Source organism: Hetaerina americana, unplaced genomic scaffold (assembly GCF_022747635.1).
Source record: "Hetaerina americana unplaced genomic scaffold, ioHetAmer1.1.p SCAF_9, whole genome shotgun sequence".
Taxonomy (NCBI): domain Eukaryota; kingdom Metazoa; phylum Arthropoda; class Insecta; order Odonata; family Calopterygidae; genus Hetaerina; species Hetaerina americana.
Window position 1 is genome coordinate 70,490,879 of NW_027287538.1, and position 7,201 is coordinate 70,498,079.

Genomic DNA, 7,201 nt, shown 5'->3' on the forward strand with positions numbered 1-7,201 from the left:
TAAATTATTTACTGTCCTTAGGTATGGTATGATATATCCTTGCAATGTTAGTGTTGGAAGTTTATCAATACTTTTTTTAGAATGTAGTTTATGGTATCTGATTATAATGAACTGGCTTTTGATGGGTTTGTTTTCAGTAAATTTTTTTATACCCCTTAGTGACAAAGCAGCAAGATCTGAATTAATTTAGTTAATAATTCTAGGTTGGTCGTAAAGGTAGGAATGGTTATATATTTGTAATTCATCAGTGTAAAGGTGATGATTGCAATTAGAAATACTCTTGCTAAATATCATTTATATACAGGGAATAAAGTAAGGGTCCAAGAATGGATCCTTGTGGAACACCTCCCCTGTGTATTTGAAGCCAGTTAGAGGATGAATTAGGAGGGATGACTCTTTGAAATTGGTTACTAAGTATTAGCAAATCCATTTGAAAGACGAGGAAGAAAAATTCAGGATTTGAAGTTTTGCTAAGGGAATAGCTTTGTCAATAGAGTCCAAGGCTTTCGTAAAGTCGAGGAGAGTCATTACTGTCACCTCTTTGTGATCCATGGATAGTCGGATGTCATCTGTTATTTTAAGGAGAGCTGTGGCTGTGCTGTGAGGGGACCAAAAACTTGATTGTAGAGGATCAAGTAAGTAATTTTCATTGAGAAACTTTAAGATTTGGTCATCTATGAGTCTCTCGAATGCTTTTGGTAAAGGAGGCAAAATGCTGATTGGCCTGTATTTGGCGATGTTAGTGGTTGTAGATTTTTTTGGGATGGGTCAGATGTGGGCACGTTTCCAGAGCAAGGGATATGTTCCAGTTAGGATTGACCCATTTAAGATATGAGTTATAACAGGAAGCACATTAGAAAGTACTGTTTTTATCAGAATAGCTGAAATTCCATCAGCTCCATCTGAGGAGGACTTGATATTTTTAAGTACCTGCAGGACTTGCATTTGTGTAATGGGAGAAATTCTGAATGAGCTTACAGCAGAAACTGGAGTTGGTCCAGAACTATACAAATTGTATAAGAATTCAATTTTTACATCATGATCAATTTCCACTAGTGGGGTTGTAAATATACGGTTTAGGTTGTCTGGAGAAATGTCAGCAGGTGTGGAGTGTGGATTTTTAGTTTTGCCAACACCAAGCTTGTGCTTGAAGCTTTTCCAAATTTGTGACGGGAGCTCTTAAGGTATTTGTAAGGCATATCTGATTTTTTAGAATTTCTGATGACTTGCTTAGTTTAGTTACGGGTTTTTTTTGTAGATATTGAATGAATTTTTGTTTATGTGTTTTTAAATAAGCTATAGGCTGCGTCAAAACTACTCGTCAAGGTTTTTATTTCATATGTTATCCATGGGGAGCGTGGTTTTGGCAGTCAGATTTTTCTCAACGGTGCATGTTTGTCTCCAAGGTCATTGAAGAAAGTATTAAATAGTTCTACTTTTTTATCTATGTCGCCAATGAGTTCTATAGACTGCCATGGAATGGTAGCAGCATTGGATGCTATGTCATTGTCATCTATAGACTTGAAATCGCAAGTAAGAATGAGTTTCTGCTTAAATTTAGGACATCTGAGTATGTTAAAAATAATACGCCATGCATGGATATTCCTGGGGCAGAAAGTTACCCGTATGTTCTGATTTTTTCAGGGTTGGCTGTAATTATTGTAACAAGCCATGTGGCTGATGAAGATGTATGATGGGTCTAGGGGAGGTATGCTAAGGCCAAAGTATGGCATAGAGTTAGTAATTACTTTAGAGTCATAATTTGAGAAAAGAAAGTTGGCATTGAAGTCACCGGTAATAATAATATGGTCATAGTTAGGAATGTGGGAAGATGAGGCTTCTCTTTAGTCGGAAAAATAGCCCACCAGGGATGGATAGTAAAAGATGGTGAAAAGAATTTTTGTAGGGTGAATGTTATCTCTAAGAATGCAAACTCAGGTCTTTTGCTGTAAATGGAGCAACTTTTAGATATTATTTTGAATGAGAGATCTTTTCTCACGTAGACACCTATGCCTCCACTGGCCTTACCAATACGATCATGTTTATAGAAGTTGTATCCAGGGATGTCCAGAGACGTGGTAGATAGCTTAAGCCAAGACTCAGCAATGGAAATTGCATGAACGTCACTATCAGGTGGCACGATTCGTTGCGTTACGGGAACAGCTGTTTCTTTTAATATATTGGTAATTTTTAATTTTCTGATTATTACTCATGAATTTATAATCGTGCATTGACATTTTTTAAAAAATACTTTTGAGAATCATAGAATGTTGGTGCTTAGCACGAATTAAAGAAATACGCCGATACATTCGTTTTGATATTTCTTCAATTGCGTTGTTCTCGGTCGGTCAAAGAATGAGAGAGTCAAGCTCGCCGGCAACATCTGCAATCAACAGCTACACATAGGTAACGTATAGTAGCCTACCGTTCAGTTACATTTTTTCCTGGAAGCACGAGGCTTGACCCGAATTCCTAAGCTACCTTTGTTCACAAATGGGTCTTCCAAAATTTTGCTCTCGGATTATAGATCGACGGTTGACAGATTAACTGAAACCTCGCTGTCATATTCCCCTCAATTTACTGATATGACTACTTGAAATGTGAATCAAATTGGAAGACGGCAGGCTGTTAATAGTAAACTAGGATGTTTTTGTTTCAGAAAGTATTCGAGAGTATTTTTGTACAACCGTCTTATTACTTCCTATTTTCATTTGTTTCGTGCTGTTGTGACATTCCTAGGATATTATTCTGTAAGTTTGCCTTTTCACTTCATGGAGACATTTTTGTTTTCATTTTATTTATTTTTGTAAATTTTCTTTGCTAAGTGTTATTATTATTCCCTAGTTTCCTTCCCCTAGACCTCTTGAAAGCACAGTCCGTTGCAGTTGGATAGAAAGATTGATTGGTACGATGCAACAATTTCAAAGTGTAAAAACTGTTTACCTTGACCAAGCGAACAATTTTAACACTTTGAAATTGTTTCATTTCAATGTGCATTAGCGGATGACTCCGTTAAAAGTCACTGTCACAGCAAGTTCCGCAGTTTCTTTGAATTTGATGGATAGTTGTTTAAACAAAATGGCCGTGCTGACTGAGTAAGTGGCCGCTTTTGTGTCTACTAATTTACCTCTCTAATATGCATTCTGAAAGTTCCCGAAAGTTTGCTGTAAAACCTTTAACTTATGATTGCTCTGAAACGGGTGGAAGAGTGTGAAGTGGTACTTTTCGGCGCCCTCCAAGATCAAGTGACCAGAGCGAAATTTTTGGAACTGCCATTTGACCAGTGCATATAAAAGATCTTTGTACGTTTGGGTGTCTACTACTAGTAGAACAAGTCTTTTGACAGTACTGAAATGAAAGGCTTCATCTATTGCTATATTTTTCTAAATTTTTGTCAATTTTAATCAGTATTAATTTCACATAAAATTAGGGGTAGGACGTACGAGAGGTCCCTATTTCAGCTCTTCTACATAAATGTACAGGATCAAATTGCCATGGACAGACTAATAAATAAACGCAGAAGTTTAATTAGCATACAAAATGAAACAATAGTAACTTTGTGATTCCACTGAAAATTTATTACGATACGACCCGGGTTTATATAGTATGTTCAACGTCATCTTCAGGTGAAGATGACGTTTAACGTCAAAACCCGGGTCGTATCGTAATAAATTTTCAGTGGAATCACAAAGGTACTATTTTTTCATTTCCAATATGAATCGATTCCATTAAGTTACGCCGGAAACGATCAATCAATTTAATTAGCACAGGTCATTAAAAACAAATGACTTAAAGCTACCATTTTTAAAGATACACTGCATCACTTTTTCAGTTACCGGCGAAGAAAAAGTGACATGGGTATTTTTATATTTCAACTTTCTCCATTGTCTTTAAATTATTCTTGGAGATTAAGATAATTAATATTTCCATACAGGCATTAATTAATTCATATTTAGATCTGGTACACAAGATGCATATGTTAGGTGTTCAATAAATAAATATATTTTCACGACACAACGCGTTTCACCACTGTGCATTAGAATCAAATATCAATTTGACAGGAAGGATAATCAAAATCTCCGCTGGTAGAGCCCGCTTCAATCAATTCATTTCTCTGACGTTTAAATGGCTCATTATGCGGGGACGATATTATTTTTTCTTTCACATCAAAATAAAATGGAAGCGACCCCAGCAAAAAGTAACGCCAAAACGTCTCAACGGGTGTTTTTCAGAATAAAACACACGATTCCTAAATTCTTTCACAATGGTTCTCATCAATTAGTCTAATTACGTAAGGATGATTTATAAATAATATTTCCTTTCATGGAATACACGGAGTCTGTTTTAAAATTATGATTAGAGATTTTGGAAGGTGCATACTTGTTGCAGCGTTCCAGTGGAAGCAGTTCGGGTATTCATAGGATTGACCCTAAGCGGAAGAAGCCTCGTTCTCTATTTCTCTGTGTTCTCTATTTCACATTCATGTGATGCGGCAGAAGGCACGTGGTAACCCCGGTAAGCTTGGGGATCTTCGGTATTTATGTCCCAGAGAGTTTCCACTCATACCTTGGACCACCTTACCTCATATCAAAATTCGATTTCTAATTTTTAACACGAGAAAAATCTTTTAGTCATCATGTTCATCAAAGACAATCCATAAAATTGAAAGTTATTTGAGCCGTAATCGTCACACGCTGGCGTCCTCTCCTTGTTTCGGGTCTCTCCTTTCAGTCTCCAAACTTGAAGAGACGTCCTATTCGTGCCAGTGGGCAAGGCTACAATAGCCGTGGATGTAGGAAGCTCTCTTATGCATCATAAAAATAGAATCTTCTCTTAGAATATACTTATTAGTGCTTCCAACATGTCAGAGCCTCCCTTCGGTGTTTTTGCGTTTGCTGGATTCCAGTGTTTTAGGGCTTTACTTGTTAGTTGACCTGCTATTGTCACATTACAGTAATAAAACCCACAGAATATATCTCTCTTTTATTTGTGGGGCTATTTCAATAGTAAAACGCGCTTTCTTCAACAGCTAGGACTAAAGTCATTATTTATGTGACTTATTTACCAGTTAAAGTACATGTACATATATCCATGTAGCTCGTATTGCACATGTACCGTAACACTTCCATATGAACGACAAGTGATTCCTTTTTTCGGGGTATTTCAATGATTTTCCATGAGCAAGCTGTGAATAAAGGAGACAGTTTCAGGCGTAACGGGGTGGAAATCCTTCATTATGAAAGAAATCACTTTGCTTTTCCACATGAAATAGTTTTATTTACGACCTAGGTTTTGTTAGCGCAACATCTTCAGGCGGACCGGAATACATATATGTTACGCTTTAACGAAACCTAGGTCGTTAATTAAAGTATTTATAGTGGAAAAGCCAAGTGTCTTCTTCCATCATGAACTACCCCTGAGTCATTCCCAGGCAAATATGGGTGTCATTCTGATGATAACCGGCCCCACGGAGGAACAACTGAATCTTATGAAGATTTACGATTTTCGAAATTCCATTCCTTGTTCTGAGTGTTCACTGGCGTTGGCAAAGCGATCAACACGGTGTCCTGGGGTCTTGATTTCCGATCACCTTTGCTGCAGATTAACCATAATACGGTAATATGACTACGCTCTTTTTTTAGAGGGGCCATATATTCAATCCCCGCTAAGGTTCAGAATGTGGTTGGGGTTTAGGAATGAAGCGAGTTCCTGAGACGGAGCGATTTACACGATTGACCGGGGTCTCAGGTAAGTCGGTATTCTGGCATTTCGGGCAATAATGTTGTGACTGTTCATACATATGTGTTACGGGTTTCAGAACGTGACTTTATTGTCATTTCATTGTTTAATTCGGGTATAATTGTGCCAATGGTAGCCCTTATGAAGAACAATCCAAGTGAGCCAGCAATCGCCAGAATATCGGAGTTAAGGTCTGACGTAGTTGGGGTAGACAGCGGGCGTGAGTGACATGTTTGCCACTCACCGTGAGGCGGAAGGAGGATGTCGGCGCATTTGCAGTGATATCCAGGCTCTCATCAAATACGTTGCCATTGAGATTGTAATTAAAGATAGTGTTTGAAATGACTAACCCTTTAAAATTGCGCCAGAATAGATATTGAAATACCCGAAGAGTTTTGGGAAAAATGGAAGGAAATTTCCTTGAATTACGTCGTGATATACGACATACAAATATGTTTTTCCAGAAGAAATTATTTACATCTAACATCCATTCCGAAATATAAAAAATGATATAAGGGGAATATAAGATCTCACGAGAATTTGTAAACGTAAGAAAGGAAGTGGGATAGATACTAGCCCTTATGGAATTAATAAAATTTTGGGGAAAAAATGGAAGGAAGAGTGCATTTGGACTACACGTATATAATGATATTCATGATGGAGTTAAGTGTAGCTTTCTTGAATAAAGAGTTTGGAGTCCTTTCGTTTGAAGAAAATGTAGCATTTTGTGTCGCGTGAAGGTAAATTTGGATGCAGGAGAGAAAGAGGAATACAAGACTTATTAATGACAGTAATTTTGGCAAAAAAATGTCCGATTTACGGATTTTGCAAGATGGTGGGACACATTTCTTATTAAAAAAAGTACCACAAAAGAAATTTCAAAGGCTGAAGAGATTAGCGTTTTCTTATTAACTTTTAAGCTTATAGACCTGATTAAGCCAGGATATCATATGAAGAATCAAGACCAATGGAGGTTGGCAGAAGATAAAGACAAGGTTTTTTCTATCACTTGTAACTTTAAGCTTACTCGCTTAGGAAGTTGAAATACAGGGTGTGTACAATAAGTTTCGTGACTGGTTCGCTGTAGCCTCAACGGAGCGGTGGATGGGGGTCCGACCGGTCGGCTCGGTAGAGGGGTCCCCCACCACTCAGGCGCACTTCAGTTCAGTCGCCTCCGGGTATGCGTTGAGACAAGAGATGGATTTTTGTGATGTGTGATTGTTTGTGGTGTCGCCGCACCAGCATGGAGCGCACCGTCGAGCAACGCTACGATGTGAATTTTTGCGTTAAACTCGGGAACTTCGCGTCGAAGACCCTTGAACTCATTAAACAGACTTATGAGGATGATGCCTTAAGCCGCACCAAAGTTTTCGAGTGGCACAAAATGTTTAAGGAAGGCCTGGAGCTCGTCTAAGACGAGCACCGCGTCGGGCGCCCGACGACCGCTCGAACCGACGTTCAT